Genomic DNA, 24,490 nt, shown 5'->3' on the forward strand with positions numbered 1-24,490 from the left:
AGGAAATCATCAATTGTGTGAAGAGGAAGCCCACCAAGTAGGAGAGAATCTTTGCCAGCAATAAATATGACAAAGGGTTAATATTAAGGATATACAAAGGAATTGAAAAATAAAGTCAACAAATGGTCCAACTAAAATGGGGTATGGGTCTCAACAGACTGTTCTCGAAAAGAGAAAGAAAAATGGTTTACAAAGAGCTCAAAATGTGACCAACATCCTTAGAAACTAGAGAAGTGTATATTAAAACTTGTTAGAGATTTTTATCTTACCTCATTCAGAACAGCGACAGCTGACAACAAATGCAGCAGAGGTTTAGGGGAAAGGAGATCCCTCATTTGCTGTTGGGATTGCAAACTGGAGAAGCCACTATGGAAATCAGTATGGGAGAACTCTAAAAAAAAAAGAAGAAGAAGAAGAAAGAAAGAAAAAGAAAAAAAAAAAACCTCTAAATATAGGTTTACCATATGATCCTGCTATACCATTCCTGGGCATATTCCCTAAGGACAAGACATTCTACTCCACGGATACTTGCTTAGCCATGTTCATTGCTGCTTTATTCATAATAGCTAGCAAATGGAATCAACATAAATATCCTTTAAGCAATGAATAAATAATGAAAATGTGGCATATTTATGTACTGAAATTCTATTCAGTTATGAAGGAAAATTAAATCATCAAATTTTCAGGTAAAAGAATAGGACTAGAAAATATCACAGTGAGTGGAATAACCCAGACCCAGAAAGACACATGTTACACAATCTCTCTTGTTTGTGGATCCTAGCTCCTAAGCTTTAGATGTGATTTTATTACCTGTATTAATTGCGTACACCAGGAAATCAATAAGACACTATGGAGGCGGAATGGGGAGCAGTAATTGCATAACAAGAAATAGTAGGACGCAGGTGCTCTAGAGGGAAAAAGAGAAAAATGAACAGGCTTTGAGTGGGGAGAGGGGACAATACGGAGGGAGAAAGAGGAAAGAGAAATAGATAATGCTAAGGCAGTTTGAAAAAGCCACAGGGATATCTACTTCCCTGCTCCCATATCCACCCTTCCTCCATCCCAACTGTCCCATTCCCCCAAGCTCCCCCCATCCTCCCCTTCTCCCTTCTCTCTCCATCTCCCCTTACCCCCACCTCACCCCCACCCCCAAGCTCCCAATTTTTGCCTGGCAATCTTGTCTACTTCCAATATCCAGGAGGATAACTATGTTTTCCTTTGGGTTCACCTTATTTAGCTTCTCTAGGATCACGAATTATAGGCTCAATGTCCTTTATTCTTAATTAAGGGAGCCATTTTAGGGTTGGCAAGAGACTTGACTCTAGAGGGGTTCCCAGTGTTCAAGGAGATGTCCCCAGCTTGTTCCTTGGGCAGCTGAGGAGAGGGTGCCTGAACTGGCCCTATCCTATAGCCACACTGATATATTGCATATCACCATAGAACCTTCATCTAACCATGGATGGAGATAGAGACAGAGACCCACACTAGAGCACTGGACTGAGTTCCCAAGGTCCAAATGAGGAGCAGAAGGAAAGAGAACATGAGCAAGGAAGTCAGGACCTCGAGGGGTGCACCCACCCACTGAAATGGTGGGGCTGATCTAAATGGGAGCTCACCAAGGCCAACTGGACTGGGACTGATGGAGCATGTGATCAAACTGGACTCTCTGAATGTGGCTAACAATGAGGGCTGACTGAGAAGCCAAGGACAATGGCACTGGGTTTTGATTCTACTGCATGTACTGGCTTTGTGGGAGCCTAGTCTGTTTGGATGTTCACCTTCCTAGACCTGGATGGAGGTGGGAGGACCTTGGACTTCCCACAGGGCAGGGAACCCTGACTGCTCTTTGGACAGAAGAGGGAGGGGGAGGGGGAGAGGAAGAGAAGGAGGGAAATGGGAGGAGGTGGAAAATTTTATTTTTATTTATTTATTTATTTATTTTTAAGAATGAGTAGGCCTAGTTTGAGCATCTGAGCCCTCCAAGATCACCCCCACAGTGACACACTTTCTTTCTTTATTTTTTAAAGACTTATTTATTTACTTATTATGTATACAACATTCGTTCCATGTGTACCTGCATGCCAGAAGAGGGCACCAGATCTCATTATAGATGGCTGTGAGCCACCATGTGGTTGTTGGGAATTGAACTCAGAACCTCTGGAAGAGCAACCAGTGTTCTTAACTGCTGAGCCATCTCTCCAGCCCCGAGGTGGAAATTTTTTAATAAAAAAAAAAACACAAAAAAAGCCACAGGGAAACATTATTTTGATTATTTAAATAAAATATATGTATATATTTGTTATATAATATATTAATATAGTTTTTTTTCTTTTTTGTTTTTTTTTTGAGACAGGGATTCCTCTGTAGCTTTGAGGCCTATCCTGGAACTAGCTCTTGTAGACCAGGCTGGCCTCGAACTCACAGAGGTCCACCTGCCTCTGTCTCCCGAGTACTGGGATTAAAGGCGTGCACCACCACTGCCCAGCTTTTTAATATAGTTAAAATCAAGTTACAAAACACAAAGTGACAATGCTATCCCTAATATTCAGTGACTTGATGAATGGACCAAGTGAATGGGCGCTTAAAAGAAATCCCACACTAGCTCAGAAATAGATAGTATTTATTTAGGGGTAAACTCACAGATCAGATTTCTTTGCTTGAACAGAGGACATAGATCGAATCCAGCAATCCAATAATCCGAATGAGCAGCCGGCTAAAAGGAGGGAAAAAAAGGGCCAGATGCAGGCTCTGCATCCACATATATAGTATAAGAGGCCACGCACCCAGTAGGCGGGTAACCACAAACTGCAAGCCTTCCTACAGCAGTGACTTAACAAAATCCCCAGTACAGATCACTACAGAAATCCACAAGTGGTCAAAATGCAGAGATCAAATGACCCTGGGGTGCCCATTCCCAACTGATACAACTACACATATCCCTTATACCTAAACCTCTGGGAATATAGCAGAAGAAGGGTCAGAAAGAGTATAAAAGCTAGAGGGCAAGGATATCTGCTATGAGACAGTGTCTTCTATATATGACAGGGAAGCTACAACTATGAAATCTCAACAATATCTTTGTCTTAAAAATACCAGCACAATGACAACACAAATTGTCTTTGCATCAAAGAAGTCTCATAAGACATTATCCCTTGATGAAGAGCTATAGGTGATTAGTGGCACTTAGAGAGAAAGATTCAACCTTCTACAGGATGAGTTCTCTGATAAGGTTATTCAATCCCACATGGCCTTCCCTAAACATATATATATATATATATATATATATATATATATATATATATGTGTGTGTGTGTGTGTGTGTGTGTGTGTGTGTGTGTGTGTGTATCTTCCAAAAACCTATATATGTGTATACATATATATACACACACATATACACACACATGTGTATATATACATATATAGGTCTTTCCTAAACATATATGTGTGTAATCCCTAGACATATATGTGTGTGTGTGTATACACACAGACACATATTTACACAATACTAAGTGGATTCAGAAAGTTGTATTGTGTATACATATGTATGTATATTTACATAATAACAATAATTGAAGAAGAGGTTATGAATTTGAGTGAGGGGGCATAGGAAGAGTGGGAGGAGAAAAATGCTATAAGTACTCATATATGAAATTATGAAATAATTTAAATTAAAAAGAGTAAAAACTGTCTTCTGAATCAGTCTAATTTAGACTTTTCAATCTGAAATTGTAGTGCCCAGGGTACTAAGACAAGCCTGTCTAAAAAAATTTAAACTCCATCAGCTTCAGGTTATGTCTTTATTGTTACTACTGTTTGATTTGAGACCATGTCTCTCTGTGTAGCCTTGCCTTGCTTAAAACTCATCAAATAACCTAGGTTGACTTTGGACTCCTCTCAGATTCTGGAGTGCAAAAATGACAGGCATGTGTTTCCCTACCCAGCCAGGCAATTGCTGAGTATTTGACAAACACCTTCGACTCTCCAGCTGTTTGGCTAAGCAACATCGATTTTCTAGATATTCAGGAATATCTAGGCTATTGATTTAACTATTTTCCAGCTTTTTAAAATTTCTATTTTGAATGTTAGAGGGAATCGTGACTTTTCAGTAATATCTAGCCTATTGATTATTAATTATTTTTCCAGCTTTTTAAAATTTCTATTTTGAATGTTAGAGGGACTCTTGACCTTATACTCATAAAGAAAGAATAAATATTCTTGAAGAAGTTTTATAAAATCTCTGCGCATCTAAGTCTACACTAAGAAAAAATGCTGTTGTGGATGTAACATGAATTCCATTGTGCGTCTAAAAACAAAAATGGTTTTGGAAATAGCATTTCTTCCCAGACAGTGGTGGTTCACATATTTAATCTCAGCACTCGGGAGGCAGAGGCAGTTGGATCTCTGAGTTCAAGGCTAGCCTAATGTATGGAGAGAGTTCAGAAAGAGTTACAGAACAGCCAGGGCTACACAAAGAAACCTTGTCTCAAAAAAAAAAAAAAACCCAACAACATCAGAACAATACAAGAGAGAGAGAGAGAGAGGAGAAAAGACAAGAGAAGAGAATAAAGAAAATAGCATATCTGTGTTGGATAAAGAAGATCCAAAAGAATTTCAAGAGACTGGTGAAGCGGTTTAATTCGCATAGGTGGATTCATAAACGAAGCCCTAGGTTCATTTCCTAACACTGAATAAACTGGGCATTGTAGTAATACATGCCTGTAAGTCTATCACTGGGGAAATGAAAAAAGAAATATGATTACAAGTTAAAAGCCATCCTCAACCACACAGTGACATGTCAGATCCCCTAAGATACATGAGATCCTGCCAAAAAATTAAATTAAGTCAGTCCTGATGGTTATTTGCAGTACTTTGGAGGTGAAGCAGGAAGATTAGGAATTCATGGTTGTCACTGGCTACATATCGAAGTTCCATGCCAACTATGAGGTACACAGGCTCCTGTGTTTTTTAAAAATTAATTACTTCAAAAATTCTCAGTAATAGCAGCTGGTGCAAAGAGAAAACAAAATAAGTAATGTTGGCTGCATTTAAATATTTACCGGGTGAGTAATTATTTTAAAATGGCAACTAGCTTCAAGATCTGATAGGATAGAATCCATACAAAAAATGTAAGACTATGGATATACTCAGCTATAGAACATAGGCTTAGCATATGAGGCACCCTGGGTTTGATCTCTAGTATGACAAATCGCTCTGCAATACTTGCATGTGTGTTCATACACACACACACACGCACACACACAAACACACACGCGTGCGTGCGCGCGCACGCACGCACGCACGCACGCACACATGCAGGGCATCCAGAGATAGCAATCTTGTCTTTCAAACGGCATTTAATTTAAATGTGAAATGTTGAGATATCAAAGAATTATCATCATTGCCCTTCAGAATGAGAGTAAGAAGAGCTACAGTAGGATATCAGACTTGTAGTCAGTTCCATAAGAAGACTATAAAATGAGATAGTGAAGAATAAAGAATCTGATAGTCTGCTTTCCTTTGCTATACTAAATACCTAAGAGAAATCACAGAAAAGAATTTCAGTCCACGGTTACTTGAGTCCAATATCTCTTACAAGATGATGCCTCCAAGTCTCTTGCCAATCCTAAAATGGCTCCCTTAATGTAGATATCTTCTTTCCTGCTCCTATATCCGCCCTTCCTCCATCTCCACCCTCCCACTTCCCAAGCTCTCCTCAGTCTTTCCTTTCTCCCTTCTCTCTCCCTCTCTCTCTTCCCCCATCCTCACCTCCACCCCTACTCCCACCCCCATGCTCCCAACTTTTGCCCCCCCATCTTGTTTGCTTCCAATTTCCGGAGGATCTATATATGTTTTTCTTTGGGTTCGCCTTGTTATTTAGCTTCTCTAGGCTTGTGAACTATAGGCTCAATGTCCTTTGTTTGTGACTAGAGTCCACTAATGAGCGAACACATATCATATTCATCCTATTGGATCTGGGTTATCTCACTCATTATAGTATTTTCTATTTCCATCCATTTGCATGCAAAATTCAAGATGTCATTATTTATTACCACTGAGTAGTACTCTAGTGTGTATATATTCCACACTTTTCTTTATCCATTCTTCAATTGAGGGTCATCTAGTTTGTTTCCAGGTTCTGGCTATTACAAATAATGCTGCTATTAACATAGTTGAACAAATGCTTTTGTAGTATGATTGGGCATCTCCTGGGTATATTCCAAGAGTGGTATTGCTGGATCCTGAGGTAGATTGATTCCCAATTTCCTGAGAAACTGCCACACTGATTTCCAAAGTGGCTGCACAAGTTTGCATTCCCACCAGCAATGGATGAGTGTTCCCGTTACTTCACATTTTCTCCAGCATAGGCTATCATTGTTGTTTTTGATTTTAGCCACTCTGACAGATGTAAGATGGTATCTCAAAGTTGTTTTGATTTGCATTTCCTTGATTGCTAAGGAGGTTGAACATGACCTTAAGTGTCTTTTGGCCATTTGAACTTCGTCTGATGAGAATTCTCTTTTCAGTTCAGTACCCCATTTTTTAATTGGGTTAATTAGAATTTTCATGTCCAGTTTCTCGAGTTCTTTATATATTTTGGAGATCAGACATTTGTCTGATGCGGGGTTGGTGAAGAGCTTCTCCTATTCAGTAGGATGCCTTTTTGTTTTAATGACAATGTCCTTTGCTTACAGAAGCTTACTTGGCTCTATAGGGGATCCCAGGTGTCCACGGGGATGTACCCAGCTAGGTCCTTGGGCAGCAGAGGAGAGGATGCCTGAACTGTCCTTGCCCCACTATCACACTGATTATTATCTTGAATATCACCATAGAATCTTCGTCAGGCGACGGATGGAGATAGAGACAGAGACCCTTATCAGAGCAACAGACTGAGCTCCCAAGGACCAGTTGAAGAGCAGGAGGGAGAAGATGAGCAAGGAAGTCAGGACCGCGAGGAGTTGGTCCACCCACTGGGACAGTGTGCCTGATCTAATGGGAGCTCACTAAAGCCAGCTGGACAGGGACTGAGTAAGCATGTGATCAAACTGGACTCTCTGAATGTGGCTGACAATGGGGGCTGACTGAGAAGCCATTGAAAAAAGCACTGGGACTTGTTTCTACTGCAAGTCCTGGCTTTTTGGGACCCTATTCTATTTGGATGCAAAGCTTCCTAGAACTGGATATAGAGGGGAAGGCCTTGGACTTCCCACAGGGCAGGGAACCCTCTCTTAAGGAGGGAGGGGGAGGGAGGAGGAGGAGTGGGGGAGCGGGAAGGGATTGGGGGGAGGGAAGGAAGTGTAAATTTTTTTAATGGAAAAGAAAGAAAGAAAGAGAGAGAGAGAGAGAGAGAGAGAAAGAAAGAAAGAAAGAAAGAAAGAAAGAAAGAAAGAAAGAAAGAAAGAAAGAAAGAAAGAAAGAAAGATGATGCCTCCAATAGCCTAGCTTTCTTTCACTAGGCCCCATATCCAAAAGGTTACACCACTTCCCAGATGGAGGCCAAGCTTTCAACACAAGAGACTTTGGGGGGACTTTTACTGTACAAACCAGAACAAAGAGATTAAAAGCTACAGTGAAATTATTACAATTGATTTAACTGTTTACTACTTTAAATAAAAGTCAAATCAATGTAGGATATATCTGGTGCTTAAAGTTTTAATATTTTGATTTAATAAAATATTATAACAATACACTATAATATAGATAAACATTTTATCTTTTATTTATTTATTTTAAACATTTTTTTATTTTTCCATTCAAAAAATGTACACTTCCTCCCCTTCTCCCATTCCCTCCTGCTTCCCCACTCACCCTCCTCCTTCCCCCTCCCTCCTTAAGAGAGGACAGGGAACCCTGCCCTGTGGGAAGTCCAAGCCCCCCCCCCACATCCTAATGGAGCCATTTTAGGGTTGGCAAAACATTTTATCTTTATGGTGTTCATGATGCTTCTGTCGAATTACAAATAAATGTAACTCAAAGTGTCCCACACTTTTCTCTAGAATTATTCATTTTAAAATTAATATTTTATTAATTCTTTAAGCATTTCATGCATACATACAAAGTATTTGATTAGAGTCCTTTTCACTTCTTCCCTTAACTCCTCACAGATCCATCTTCTGTCTCGATACCCCTACCCCACCCAGTCCAATTTGTGCTGCTCATGTATTCACAGATGTGAGGTCATCCACAGAAGCATGGTTGACTAACTGGTGATCATATCCTTTAAGCAAACTGCCATTCTCTCCTGTCTTAGTTAAGGTTTCTATTGTCATAAAGACATACTATGACTATGGCAACTCCTATAAAGAAAATCATCTAATTGGGGCTAGTTTACAGTTTCAGAGGTTTAGTACATTATCATCATGGCAGAATGCAGGCAGACGTGGTGCTGAAGAAGGAACTGAGAGTTCTACATCCTGATCCATAGGCAACAGGAAGTGAATAAGTCCCACTGTTCATAGCTTGAGCATATGAAACCTCAAAGCTTGTCCCCACAGTGTTACACTTCATCCAACAAGGCTACACCAGTGACACTCTTTTTCCAACAAGGCCACACCTCCTAATAGTGCCATTCCCTATAGGCCAAGCATTCAAACACATGAGTTTATGGGGGGGCATTCCCATTCAAACCACCACACCTACCTTAGAATGTTCCATGTTCTAAAAACCTTTAGTCTATGAGTAAAACACGGCACCTAGCAGATCAATAGGGTACTGTATTTCTAATACCAATTAGTGGCTGCATGTCATAATACAGACATGAGAAATGGAATTGGTATGCAGTGTAACAGATGGTAGTAGTCCATACAGATGGTGGTTTGTGCTATATTAAATAACGTTGTAAAATGTAGGATGTATAATTATGTTGCATATTCCTAGTATCATATGAATTATGATATTGATGAAATAGAATACAGATTTTGGAATATAGCGGGTGTATCTCTTGGCTCAATATATTTTGATAGCTTCTAGATTATAAAATGATTTTTTATTATGGAGCACCATCTAGAGGAAATATAAGAAAAAAATTCCTAAGAAAAAAGGAAGCAAAACAAAAATTAAATTAAAACCAATCAGGCACGTGTGATGTATCATGACTATAATCCCAGCTCCTGGGAAGTTGAAGCAGAAGGATAACAAGTTCCAGGCTAGGTTGAGCTACACAGTGGGTTCCAAGTTAGCCTGGGTTACACTGTGAAACTGTGCCTCAAACACAAAACAAAATTTAAAAATTGTCAAGCAACTATCTTCAATGAACCACCAGTTGTAGTATTATATATAGCTTTGAAATTCTTATCTTATTCAGTAACCAATTAGATTTTACATAAAGAGACAAATTACCTAGTATGTAGATGGCTCTGGGAGTTATCCTTAGCAACCCCTATACATATACAAAATGAAGCCTTAATAACACATATATAATGTTTATTTTTATTTCTTTTTTAAAGAGGAAATGTCTCATGTAGCCCAGGTTAGCCTTTAACTCTATGTAATGGAGGCTTGAGCTGCTGATCCTGCTGCTTCATCTCCAAATACCATGATTACAGGTTTATGTACTTTGCTCAGTTTTTGTTTCTCTTCTTCCTAAGGAGTTTTCTATATCACATATCTCTGTAGATATTCAGAAATTCTGGCCGGGCGGTGGTGGCGCACGCCTTTAATCCCAGCACTCGGGAGGCAGAGGCAGGTGGATCTCTGTGAGTTAGAGGCCAGCCTGGTCTACAAGAGCTAGTTCCAGGACAGGAACCAAAAGCTACGGAGAAACCCTGTCTCGAAAAATCAAAAAAAAAAAAAAAAAAAAAGAAATTCTGTGTTCTGCTTCCTGCATTATTAGGAAGGAAACATGAGGCAAAATACAGAAATCTTGCTTAGTGTTATGATATTACTAATAGAATCAGGAGTTAAACTTTTGGATTTGTGTGATTCTTAGAATTGGAGTTACGCTAGAACATGATCCTTTAGGTTGTCTCATGGTAACAAACCTTACTTTGACTATACAAAAGGTCAGCAAGGTCACTGAAACCTGAGACGTTGACTATATAGTTAGTACACGTTTATCCTCTTAACATCATTGGCTTATCTGCAGGTAAGAGAAATCAATTTCTTCTTTATAGTTTGCTTGTTTTGGTTTACTGAGACAGAGTTTTGCTATATGGCTCTAGCCATGGAAAGATGTTTATCATCAAGCTTAGTATCCGGTGTTCAATCTCTGGGACCCACACTGTGCAAGGACAGAAGTGACTTGCAAAAGTTGTCCTCCAACCTCCACAGATGCGACATGGCATGCTCCAAAAAGGGCATACCTACTCCATCAAGGCCATACCTCCTAATAATGCCATTTACTATGGGCCTATAGGGATGATTGTATTTAAATCACCACACTACTCTTTCAGAAGGACCTGACTGAGTTCAATTCCCAGAACCCACGTTAGGTAGCCTAAAACTGTTTGTGTTTCTAGCTCTAAGGGATATTCTGGCCTTACTAGGAACCCACACTCATATGCATATACCTACATGCAACACATATAATTAAAAATATTTAAATTGTGAAAAGAAATAAATTACAAAACCATATTATTTATATAGTGTTATAGAAAAGCAAAATATTAGAAGTTGAAAACTGCAAAGAAGAGAATAATATTTAAATATGTGATGATGGGCTATGTTTTATTTTGTTTGCCATATGTTTGCATCATGTTCAGGCTGGCCTTGAACTCAGTTCAAAATGTGATATATTCACTATTTACTAACTCATAAATTTGAGGCTGGAAGAATATTAAAAAAAGAAACCAAAAATTTCTGCTAAAGAAACATAGCAACAAGATTACTCTAAATGACATTCTGTTTTACTCACAGAAGAGTGGCTCACTCAGCCATCATCAGAGAAGCTCCTTCTTGCAGTAGATGCCAAGTTATACAGAGACCCACAACTAGACAACGTGTAGATAGTGACAGACTTAGGAGCACTACTAAATGGGATGTCTTCATCATATCCCTCCTCTCAGGTCTCAAGGAGCTATGTGGAAGAGGAAGTGAAAAGATTGTAACAATGAGAGGGGATGGATGAGTCCAAGGAAACAGTGTCCTCCAGACACAACAGGATCAATGCACCTATGAACCTATACACTGTAGCAACTCGTAAGGGGCCTGCACAGGTTCAAGCTACACAGGTTCCCAGCACTCAGAGAGATGAATGGACCTGGGTTCCCATCCCTAACCTAGAAGCTATCTGCAATTGGTACCCAGTTGGAAAAGAAAAGTTAGTTTTCTCCAGTGGAGTCTCACTGGGTATATTAACCACACTTCAGGGTAGGCTCCATGCTCAGGAGTTGTTGGCCAACACAAAATGAACTCAATGTTATTTCTGTATATATTTTGTCTCATATAGCTTTGTCTGGGTATTTTGTTCTCTTATTATCTTTTGCGTGTATATTTTGGTTTCTGATTTTGTGGAAATATTTCTGCTTGGGTTTTTTTTGTGTGTATTTTGGATGTGTGAGAGGTATTTTTTTTTTTAAGAGAGAAAGAAAGTGTAGAGTTGGGTGGGAGGTGAGGAAAGGAACATGAAGGAGGAGTTGAGAGAGGGAAAACCATAATCAGAATCTGTAAATATTTTTCAATAAAAATGACTAAAAACTAAAACCAAAAAATAAATAAATAAAAACTAAAAACTTTAGATATGTTGCTTCATCTTCTATTTAATCGCCTTTTCCTTAACTCTGGCTAAGTGATCTGGAAATTTATGATCTGAAATAAGTGTAGTTTCCCTCCAAACACCATGTTCTCTGGGACTTGTAGGCCTTTGTGCATGATGACCTTTATGTATGGAACTGCCTTTTCAAGCCTGTCCTTCCATTCCATTTATCTTTGGTTGGTTAAGTCCTACTCAGCCATCAAGCCATCAAGTCTATACTTAAATTTTGCATTCTTTGGGAAGCACTCCCTGTCCTCCTCCAAAATTAGACTGAATTTTGATGCCCTCATAATACAATCTACTTTACCTACAGCACTTACCACACTGTACAGTATTTTTTAAAATTATCAATGTTTGCCATATACAAGACATGTGTTCTGTTCACCTTTTTATTTCATTATCACCCTGTCTAGCTATACTAAATATTCAGTATGTGTTTTAATAATAATAATAATAATGATGATGATGATGATGATGATGATGATGTCTGGATAGATGAGTCAGGAATTAAAGAGTACCTATGCTCTTTCATAGGACCTGAGTTTGGTTTCCAGCACCCACATCTGGCAGAATACAGCTACCTGTAGCTCCAGTTCTAGTGGCATCCAGCAAATATGCCCACTGTGGACACTGCACACCTATGCCCATGCACACATTTAGACACACAAACACAGATAATTAAAAAAAATCAGTCTAAACAAAAGAATAATGTAGAACTAAGTTTAGAAGTGGTATCAGGACTGCAAATATAAATTGAATTTCATTAGATCAAAGCAGGGAGCTAATGCCAGTGGAATATAAATTAGCCAGAGAAGAAAATCAAGACACTAAAGTTGAAAATATTCAGACATTAGAAATGCAGGTTAAACAGTGTGAGAACAAAGTAGAGATGAAAAAACATACAAAGGACATTTAGAGATTCTGAAAGGTGAACAAAACATTAGAGTAACATGGAAACTTGTAGGGGGCTTCAAGGCATTTTCCCCTAAGCAACAAAAACATGAGGGAAACTGTTGAATTAGATAGCTTCTTTCAGTAGCAGTACAGAGAGATGCTTGATTGCACAGAGTTAAGGAGTGAATGGATCTGAAAAGAAGTGCACATAGCTGTATCAATATAGTTTGAATTTAGAAATAGAAACTACATAATTATTTGACAGTAAATATAAGGAAAAGAATATTCTGGGCTGGGGATAGAGCTTAAGGGTATAGTGGTTACCTAGCATGCCCAAGCCTCTACAAAACAGTATCCACCACAGAAGAAAATGTTATGTATGAGAAAATGGAAATAATAAAATATTTGCATGAAATAAGTCAGAAAACATTTCAAGACTGAAGGAATGGCAGAAAGGCACCCAAAAGGGACAACTCTATTTCACCACAGCCCAGGCCCAAAATCAAGAGCTTTGTGAGTGAGCTAAAGTCATATCTTATCACAGATCACCCCCAAGGGTGGATGCCTACGATTCTTCAGAAGGAGTGGGATCTATCTCACTTGACTATCTGAAGGAAAAAGGGGGTGTGAGATCAAAGGCCTGTGCGGGCCCTAAGCACTGCCTAAGGTCGCAGGGTTAGACATTTGGGAGGCCACAGGTGACTTCTCCAGGACTGCTGGATCCTGAGGAATCCAGGTGGTTTTGCAGGATTTTCAAGTAAGATGCTCAGTGAGAAAGACTGCTGAGACACGGGCGCCTGCATGAGAGAGCAAGAGCAAGACGCTGCTTAGTGAAAAACAGATTTCAGATAAAGCATATTTGTCCCCAGAGAGCCAGAGTCTCCACAAAAGAACTTACAAAGGAGAAAATGACAGTATCTAGAACTGCCATCCAAAAGGAACAGGGATGTGTTAGATCAGCAGTTGTGTCTTGAAAAAAAATCAGAACATAATACTTGCATCTTTACTGACTAGGTATTGAAATTTGAAATTGAAGAAAGAATGACATAGAAGTAGAGATTAAAGTCATAGAATTTTAGATGTAGAGCAGGTCCATCCTTTGTATAGACCCTTTACAAAAGCTCTAAACAATTGTGTGATTTTTTCCCTGAGAGTTGCAGTCAATAAAAGAACCAAGATTAGAACAATGTTTTTTTTTTTCTGACTCACACAGTATTAGTCCACCACGCTGAGAAAAAGCTGTTTTGAGAGAAGCAGAACTAGCACCGAGCTCATCAGAATTTCAAAGGATAGCAGTAAAAATGCACTTTGATGTTAGCTCAGGTGGAAAGCTGGCTTAGTCAGGTAAGAGATGCACGCCAGACATTCTTGAGGCAATTTTAGTTTGTATTTTTAAGAAAGAGTGGGTATTTGAGGAGTAGGTGACTTTACTTCGATTACAGTGCTCAAAAATACAAAGCAAGCTGGGTGTGGTGGTTTCACACTTCTAATCATAGGACCTAAGAAGCTGAGGCAGGAGGATTGCTATAAGTTGAAGGCCTACCCGAGCCATGGTGTATGGCACTGAGATGAGCTGTAGGATGAGACCACATCTCAAACAGAAATGAGACGGAATGAATAATGCGGATAATGAATAATTCTGCAGTTCATTAACTAGAGAACTGGGAAAGCATGTACTGGATGACTAACCAGAATCCCTTAGAATTCAGTATGCAATTTTTTCATGAATTGGTATATACAGAATAATTAATTCCACAGGAATACTGAATCCTATAATACTTTAAATGTTAAAACTTCGATAGTACATTAGTAGAATTAACCGATGTTTTGTAGGATTTCCTTTTTTTCTTTTATAGATATAAAGCATATATAAAGATTGAACAATATATGTACACACACATACACACACACCCCTAAGGATTTTCCTAAAAATTTAACAAAAAGTTTTTTGTTTTGCTGTTAAAAACAGAATAGTATAAAATCAATTAATTAAAATCAAGGTGGCCAGTTTATTTGGACATGAATATGATTTTACAGACTGGTTCTGTTTCTATTTGTAGACAGCAATTAGTAGTAAGGGAGTGGGGAGATGAGTCAGGAGGGAAAATGCGTGCTGCTCAAGCATGAAGAGCTTTGTTTGATCCTCAGTACCCATATAAAAGCCGGGTGTGACGGTACACATCAGGACTAGAAGTGGGTAGTAACAGGCTGATCCCAGGAACTCCATGTCCTGTCTGTCCAGCCAAACTTGCGAACTGTGAGTTCTATGAGAAACCTCATTTCAAAAAAAAAAAAAAAACCAAAAAAAACCAAGTGGTAGCTCTGAAATCATATACATAAAATTATATGGACTATATAGGTTTTTTATATATTTAGGAATACATAAATATATACTATATACAAAAATTTCTCTCTATATATGTCTATTTATGGATATTTATATATATGTAAATATATATAAACAATTAAAGAAAAAGAAGCCATGCACTTGAAAATTTGAAAGAGAGCAAGGAGCGTTAAAGGAAGGAAAAAAGATAAATTCTGTAATTACAATTTAATTTCAAAAAATAAAAAAATACTAATTAAGAAAATAAAATGGAAAGCGACAAAGAAAACACAGGCATTCATGTACGCTTGCACACACAGATACACAAAGTCCATTAAACTCATAGTTTTACATTTTAATATTAATGAATAAATTCTTAAACTGTTATTATTTAGCTGTGTGACAACACTATATAATTTATTCCCAGGTAAAGGATGAACAAAACAAATGAACAAACAATAAAAAACTCCTAGCATTTGGAATGTGCAGGCAGGAGGATCAGAAATAAAAGATCATCTGTGGCCGGGCGGTGGTGGCGCACGCCTTTAATCCCAGCACTCGGGAGGCAGAGGCAGGACCAGCCTGGTCTACAAGAGCTAGTTCCAGGACAGGCTCCAAAACCACAGAGAAACCCTGTCTCGAAAAACCAAAAAAAAAAAAAAAAAAAAAAAAAAGATCATCTGTGGGTAATACTGAGTTCAGGTCCAGACTGGAGTACATAAAACCCTACCTCAAAAAATATCCTTATTCAATAGTATCTTAAAATGATCTAGATATAGAAAGTGGGGCACAATAAATAGGATTCACTCAAGAATGGAAATATTGTTCTATACTAAGACGTCTATTACCTGGACATAGTGGTACAAACTTATAATTCCATCACTGGGGAGGTGGAAGCAAGAAGATTGGGAGTTAAAAGTCAGCTTCAGCTATAGACAATTTGAGCTATATGAGACCTTATTTTGAAAACATGTGCATCAATATGAAATATGATATCTATAATGTTCATGTAGTATGCTATAGAATAATTTTACTGTGGCTTAAATACAGAGCTTGGGGATGCACACCTGTAATTCCAGAACCCCGGAAGTTGAGGCAGGATTGTTGTAAGAGGGCAGCATGGGTAGACAGTGGGTGGAAGCTGACTTGGGCTACACAGTAAGACTCTGTACGAAACAGAAACAAAATACATCCAGCAGAGTTGATAAGGTAAATGAAAGAGCAAGCAGATACAAAGACAGCAAATGGCGTCAAGACTGAGTGAAGCTGAGTTGTAGATACACACAGCATGCATGAGACTTTGGGTTTAATTCTTAGCAACAAAACACACAGAAACACACACACACAAACTATTTCCAATAAGCCAGGCAGTGCTGACACATGCCTTTAATCCCAGCACTCAGGAAGCAGAGGCAGGCGGATCTCTGCGAGTTTGAGGCCAGCCTGGTCTACAAAGCAAGTTCTAGGACAGCAAGGGCTACACAGAGAAATCCTGTCTCAAAAAACCAAAACCAAATGTTTTCAATAAGAAGTTACTTTAATAGACAATGCTCACATATTTGAAGATGGATGCACACTCCAATGTAGCTAAGAAAGTCTCTGAACTTCTTCTGGTCTTCCCTTTAACTCCCAAGTGTTGAGATGACAGGCATGTGCCACTATGCCCAACTGATTTGATTTATTTTAAAAAGCCATTTCTTTCTCTTTCTACATCATAATTTCTCCAACATTCATTTATTATATGTGTGTGTGTGTGTGTGTGCGTGTGTGTCACACACATGCATGTACAAACTATGACCAGCACGTGTAGTCCTCTCCTACTATGTGGGTCCCAGGGACCAAATTTAGGTCACTGGAATTGGTGGCAAGTGCCTTTACCCATTGAGCAATCTCATCCAGCACAAAAGGCCATTTCTGATTTTAAAATTTTCTCAATTTTTGGTTTTTTTTTTTTTCAGATAGTGTTTATCCATGTAACATCACTGGCTGTCCTGGAACTCACTCTGTAGTCCAGGCTGGCCTCAAACTCACAGAGATCTGCCTGCATCTGCATAATGAGTGCTGAAACTAAAGGTGTGTGCCACCACCACCCAGCCAAATTTTCTTAGAGTATTAGGAATAAGTGGGGTTTTTTTATATCACAATTAAGATGAGTCTTTTAAAAATAGTTATTCATTTATTCATTGACTAGTTACTTTTCTATCTATTGCTGTGCTAAACTATGTAGTCAAGGTAATACCCAGAAGATTCTATGTGGGGTATAGCGTTCTAGAGGGTTAGAGTCAATGAGCGTGGAGTAGAGACAGCGGGCAGCTAGAGCAGAAACTGAGAGCTCACATCCCGAATCACAAACAAGAAGCAGAGAGCACATACTGAAAACTGAATGGTTTTTATAAACCTCAAAACTTGGCCCAAGGGATATACTTCTAGCACGGCCAGACCTCCTAAGCCTCCCCGAACAGGGCTACCATATGGAGACCAAATATCTAAATGCCTAAGACCTCCACAGATATCACTTTCCCTTATGAAGACAAGGAAATTTAGGATTAGATATTAAATAACTTGCTTCCACATCAGATGTCATAGCCCAGAATCAAAATTTTTGATTCAAAATAGACTTTGTATCAAACAACTTTCATTTCTATAATATATAGCCTCAGAATTTTTTAAAAATTGGTTTAAGAGATCGGGAGAGAAGGCTTAGCGGTTGAAAGCACTGGCTGCTCTTCCAGAGCAGAGCAGGTTTATTCCCAGTAACCACATGGCAGCTCACAACCATCTGGCTGAAAATCTTTGTCAACAAGTAGAATTTTTCCAACAAAGTACATAGTGCCTGTCTCTTCTCCCCCATTCTTCCATAATAACAAGCATTTTAACCTTTCAGGAACCCTCTTTCAGACCTTAAAACAGGCAGAATTTTTTTTTTCTGCTCAATAAGTAGAAAGACAAACAAGGTATGTAGCTTGTTGAATGCTATCATTTAAATAGCTTTTTGAAATTCTAATTAGACCAATAAATTAATAAATAGCATCCAATTAAACAAGTGAAAAGTGAGAGGAGGGGGAGCAATCTATCTTCAACAAGAAGGAGAACCATGATGGTATATAGCTGTAATTTCAGAACTTGGGAGGTAAAGGTAGGAGGATTAAATATTTAACCTTAGCACCAAGTACATAGTGAGTACAAGTCCAAGCTTGGGCTAGATGTTATCTTGTCTCAGAGGGTGGGAGAGAAAGAGGTTGAGAAGGAGAGGAAGAGAAATACTGGAGTACATAGAAGGAGACTTAATATTTGCTAGTTTCGTACACGGAGCAAAACATTTCGTTTATTTGAGTTTTTATTTCCTTTCTTTTTTTTAATTTATTTATTTATTAAGGATTTCTGCCTCGTCCCCACAACCGCTTCCCATTTCCCTCCCCCTCCCCCGATCAAGTCCCCCTCCCTCATCTGCTCGAAGAGCAATCAGGGTTCCCTGACCTGTGGGAAGCCCAAGGACTGCCCACCTCTATCCAGGTCTCGTAAGGTGTGCATTCAAACTGCCTAGGCTCCCACAAAGCCAGTACGTGCAGTAGGGTCAAAAACCCACTGCAATTGTTCTTGAATTCTCAGTATTCCTCATTGTCTGCTATGTTCAGCTAGTCCGGATTTATCCCATGCTTTTTCAGACCTAGGCCAGCTGGCCTTGGTGAGATCCCAATAGAACATCCCCATTGTCTTAGTGTGTGGGTGCACCCCTCGTGGTCCTGAGTTCCTTGCTCGTGCTCCGTCTCCTTCTGCTCCTGATTTGGACCTTGAGATTTCTGTCCGGTGCTCCCGTGTGGGTCTCTGTCTCTGTCTCCTTTCATCGCCTGATGAAGGTTAATATTCCTGAGGATGCCTATGTGTTTGTCTTTGGATTCACCTTATTTAGCTTCTCTAGGAACATGAATTATAGGCTCAATGTCCTTTATTTATGGCTAGAAACCAAATATGAGTGAGTACATCCCATGTTCCTCTTTTTGGGTCTGGCTTACCTCACTCAGGATAGTGTTTTCTATTTCCATCCATTTGTATGCAAAATTCAAGAAGTCCTTGTTTTTTACTGCTGAGTAATACTCTAATATGTATATATTCCATACTTTCTTCATCCATTCTTCCGTTGAAGGGCATCTAGGTTGTTTCCAGGTTCTGGCTATTACAAACAATGCTGCCATGAACATAGTTGAGCATATACTTTTGTTGTATGATAGGGCCTCTCTTGGGTATATTCCCAAGAGTGGTATTGCTGGATCCAGGGGTAGGTTGATCCCGAATTTCCTGAGAAACCGAAACACTGCTTTCCAGAGTGGTTGCACAAGTTTGCATTCCCACCAGCAATGGGTGAGTGTACCCCTTTCTCCACAACCTCTCCAGCAAAGGCTATCATTGGTGTTTTTTATTTTAGCCATTCTGACAGGTGTAAGGTGGTATCTTAAAGTTGTCTTGATTTGCATTTCCCTGATCGCTAAGGAAGTTGAGCATGACCTTAAGTGTCTTTTAATGTATACTACACAGGGCTCTTGTAACAAAAACCAATAATACATGTGAATATCTAGTTTAGGTCCTAGCATCTAATAGGTATTGTTTATCTGTACTCTAAACAAGTCGAAATTATGGAATAATAATAATCTTAACCAAACATGTATAGAAACAATGAAGAATTATGACTGTGGGGCTGTGGCTGCAACTCGGTTTGTAGACTGCTTATCTAACCCACAAGGACCTAGGTTCAATCCCTAGTACTTCACAAATTGGCCATCGTGGTGCTTACTTATAATATCAGCACTCCTGAGGCTGAAGCAGGTGGAGCTCCTTGAATACAAGGCCAGCCAGGTCTACATACCGAGTTCCAGGCTAGCTAGGCTACAATGTGACATCCTGTGTCAAAAAAACAAAAAAGAGAAAGGGGAGTGAAAAGAAGACAAAATGTTTTTGAAGTTGTTTTACTAAAACGCAGTATGCTAGAGTGTCTTTGTTGTGACAAAGCACCCAAGTTAAACAACTCAAAGCAACACAAACATACTTGAGTGCCAAGTTTCAAGAGGTTTAAGTTCACAGTCAGGGGACTCCACTGCTTTTAGCTCTTTGGCAATGTAGAAACATGGGAAAGGGTATAGTGGAATTAAACTGCATACCTCACCCAATCTTGAAACAGGATGAAAAGGGTCCAATGAGAAGAAACTCGTTTCAAAGTTGTACCTTATTGGCCCACTTCCTCCAATGAGGTCCCACCTCCTACTAGACCATTTACCTATGAATTCACCAATGAGATTAGAGCCCTCTTGATCTAATTACATGCTAGTTAATTCTACATGCTGGAGAAGCAAGCCTTTACTATATGAGTCGTCTACAAGTCATAATAAGGAGATAACAAACGAAAAACAGAAACCCTGGTGTGTGTGCAATCGAGTTTTGTCAGATGCTAAAATGCAATGTAATTTAAAACAATGAAATCGACCTGGTACTGGTACAAAATAGTGATGGCTGGTTTAAATTGACAACTTGACACAATCGAGAATCACCTAAGAATGGAGTCTCAATGAAGAACTGCCTAGATTATGTTGGCCTGTGGACGTGTCTGTGGAGATATGTCTTGATGATGTTAATTAATGTGGAAAGACTCAGCTCAAAAATGGGCAGCTCTAATGCTGGGTAGTGGTGGCACATGCCTGTAGTCCCAGCACTTGGGAGGCAGAGGCAGGCGGATCTCAGGGAGTTTGACACCGGCCTGGTCTACAAAGTGAGTTCCAGGACAGCCAGGACTGCTACACAGAGAAACCATGTCTTGAAAAAACAAACAAACAAAAAAAGGGGCATCTCTATTTTCTGGGGTTGAGTACTGGACTGTAAAAAAAAAAAAGGAGAAAGTGAACTGAGCACAAGCATGCCTAACTGTGGATGTGACTAGCTGTTCCACGTTCAGGATGCCTAGAAGTGCCTCCAATGATGGAGCATAACCAGGAGTTGGGGGCTAAAATAAACCCTTTCTCCCCTATGTTGCATTTGACAAACTACATTGTCATAGCAACCAGAAAGGAAACTAAGATACAGATCAATAGAAAAGAAAACACAAAAAGAAATAGATCTCAGTCTAACATATTAATGAATGCCAATCACTGCATAATGTACCAACTGGAAAACAAAAACATTTAATAAATATTGCCATAAAAATAGTTAGCTGTTTTTTAAGCAATCCTCATACAGAATTGCAGTTGGAAAGTAGGAAGTCATACACAAAAAGATTATTGTTTTGTCTGTTTATAAAGCATATTTTAATTATATGCAAGAATGGTTTTCATTATGACATTTTCTTTTTCAAATTTTTAGTTAGTTGAATATTATTGTGTGTATGTGTGTGTGTGATTTGTGTCTGTGGGTACATGAATGCCATGGTATACAGAAGTCAGAGGAAGTTTGTGGAGTTAGTTCTGTTCCTTCTACCATCTACATGACTTCTAGGGATCAACCTTAGCAGCAGACCCCACTGAATCATCTCTTTGGCCCAGTTTCTTTTTTTTTTAAAGAGATTTATTTGGGCCCATGCGACTGGTTAGGGGATAAAGGTACTTATAGCCAAGTCTGATGACCTGAATTCGATTCCCAGAATTCACGGTGAAAAGAGTGAACTTACCCCCAGCTGTCTTCTGACCTCTACAAAGTCATGTGAGGTTCACCCTCACTGACATGGATACACACACACACACACACACACACACACACACACAGAGGCAGAGAATAAACAAGAATATCTCAGTGGATAAAGCCATTTTTTGCCACGTCTGACAACGTGTGTTTGAGTCCCAGAACTCACATGATAGAGAGGGCTAGCTCTGGCAAGTTGTCTTCTGACCTCTGCATATGGAGAGCAGCACCATCTACATATAAACAAATTCTCACAAATCAGATAAAAAACTCGTAAAAATGTATTTTATTTTTACTTATCTCTGTTTACATGAGAGTATATGCATATTTTGGGGTGCAAGTTCAGTGTACACACCTGCAGAAGGCATAAGTGGGCATTAGTTAAAACTATCAGAATTGGATATAAAAGCTTTTGTGAGATACCTGGCTTGATACATGGGTGCAGAGATCCAGTTCTCATGAATATCGAGCAGGAATTCTTCACCTCTAAGTTACCTTTCTTGCCCCCATTATGACATTTTTATGTATGTATATACCATAGCTTGATCTTATCCATACCCTATTACTTCCTTTCATCATCCTGCTTGTGGTGGTTTAAATAAGGATGGCTTCCATAGGCTCATATCTTTAAGTGCTTAGGTAGTGGTACTATTTGAGAGCATTAGGAGGTGTGGCCTTGTCGGAGAAGGATGTCAGTAAAATGGGCTTTGAGGTTTTCCAAAGCCCAAATCAGGCCCAGTAGCTCTGCTCTTCCTGCTGCCTGTGGATCTGGATATAGAATTCTCAGCTACCATGTCTGCATGCATGCTGCTATGTTCCCTGCCCTGAACATAATGGAGTAAATCTCTGAAACGGTAAGCAAGTCCCAATTAAATACTTTCTTTTATAAGAGTTGCCTTGGTTATGATATCTCTTATCAGAAATAGAACACTGGCTAGGACACTGTTGGCCACTGTCCTCTTCCTAAGTAGTCTATCTTCTATTTCCACGTCTTTTGTTGTGTTCATGTATGTGTGTGGTGGGAATGTGTGCATGCATGTATGCATGTAGAGTCCCAAGGCTGGTGTTTGGTGCCTTCCTCTATTGCTCTTCACATTATTATTATTATTTGATATATGATCTGCCATTAAAGCAGAAATACCCTGGAATACAACCACACACACACACACACACACACTATTCTAGGGCTATGGGGGTGCTTTTAGGATTCACATGAGTGTTGGGGATCTGAACTCAGGTCTTCATGCTTATACAGCAAGTACTGTAAGCACTGAGCCACCTTCTCAAGTCCTCAAGTTATTTTTGAAATGGAAGGCTGGAAATGTACTAGTGTTTTTCCTAGCATGCATGACTCCCAGAGTAACACAGAACCACCTGTACCAGGCATGGTGACACATGTTTACTACACAAAGATTTGTAATGCCATCACAAGAGGTAGAAGCTGGATGTTAGGAAGCTCTATGCTACCCTGGTATACACAAAATCCTGTCCCTAAATATAAATAAGTAAATAAATAATAAATATTAGTGGGAAAGCCGGGCGGTGGTAGTGCACGCCTTTAATCCTAGCATTTGGGAGGCAGAGGCAGGCGGATCTCTGTGAGTTCTAGGCCAGCCTGATCTACAAGAGCTAGTTCCAGGACAGGCACCAAAACTACAGAGAAACCTTGTCTCCAAAAAACAAAACAAACAAACGAACGAACAAACAAACAAATATTAGTGGGAAAGAAAGATTGACTGCAAAAAATCTCAAGATGAGGGTTTCTTTTAAGTTTGGGAACAATGGTGTATTAGGGCTGTCTAAAGTGATAGAATTGATATATTAGGTTGACTTACAGGATGCAGTCTAAGTGGGTAGTCCAACAACAATGACCGGAAAGGCCAAGATTCTGGTAATTGTTCAATACACGAGGTTGGAGATCTCAGCAGTCCCAATGTGGCACTGGAAGAGTCCTGGACAGCTGCTCCTCTTCCATCTGTTGCAATTCCCAAGAAGTAGGTTTTAATACTAGTGACGGAATTCTGTAGCGACAAGGCAGATGGGCTTGCCAGTGAGAGTGAGGGCAAGCAGTCCAAAAGTAAACTTTCCTTTTTCAATGTCCCTTTTTTTCTGGGCTGCCACCCTGATTCAGGGTGTGCCTTTCTGCTTCAAATAGTCTGATCTAGAAAAATCCTTCCCAGTAGTGCCCTGCAGTAGATTTAGACAGGCTGACAACCAAGATTAGACATCACAAATGGAAAAGAAACCTGAAGGAAAACGGGGAAGATTGACTTGAAACTCCACCATAATAAACAAAGTAAGTCCAAATTTCAAAAGAAGCTAGGCATTATTATTAATGTCAGTAGTCTCAGTACTTGAGAACTACAACATAAGAATGGTGACTTAGAGACTGGCCCTTAAGCTGCACAACCCTGTCTCAAAAGTAAGCCTGTTACTCAGGCGGTGGTGGCGCACACCTTTAATCCCAGCACTTAGGAGACAGAGGCAGGTGGATTTCTCTGAGTTCGAGTCCAATCTTCTCTACAGCGTGAGTTCTAGGACAGCCAGGATTGTTTCACAGAGAAATCCTGTTTTGGAAAACCCAAAAAAGCAAAAACAAGTAAATTAAGTAACAATAAACAAATTACAAAGAGAATAATAAAATTGGAAATACCCTTGCAGAAACATGTACAAAATGGGTTTATAGTCATATATATATATAATATATATAATATATATATATAATAGAAATTGGTAAGCTAGAAGTAGGCAATTCTGACAATTCCCAGATGAAACAAATGGCTAATAAACAAATACTAAACATTGTCATGCAATCAAATAGTTTCAACTGAAAATAACAGATGGATATAGATACATGATGGCTTATGATACGGACATTTCATGCATTGCTGAAAGGATTGTTAAAATTAGTAGAATTTTTA

General features: G+C 39.2%; 1 long non-coding RNA gene across 1 annotated transcript; it reads right to left on the reverse strand.

Annotated features, from left to right (window-relative positions):
• Positions 1–363: 363 nt before the first annotated feature.
• LOC121445594 lies at positions 364–23,534 on the reverse strand. The gene is made up of 3 exons (XR_005973966.1): positions 23,405–23,534; positions 811–907; positions 364–391 (listed from the first exon to the last, which is right to left on the reverse strand). It is a non-coding gene; the product is annotated as an uncharacterized LOC121445594 (long non-coding RNA).
• Between the last annotated feature and the right edge of the window lie 956 nt (positions 23,535–24,490).

This window comes from Microtus oregoni, unplaced genomic scaffold (genome assembly GCF_018167655.1).
Source record: "Microtus oregoni isolate MIOR12 unplaced genomic scaffold, Mior012 000219F_ref0000284, whole genome shotgun sequence".
In the NCBI taxonomy this organism is placed as follows: domain Eukaryota; kingdom Metazoa; phylum Chordata; class Mammalia; order Rodentia; family Cricetidae; genus Microtus; species Microtus oregoni.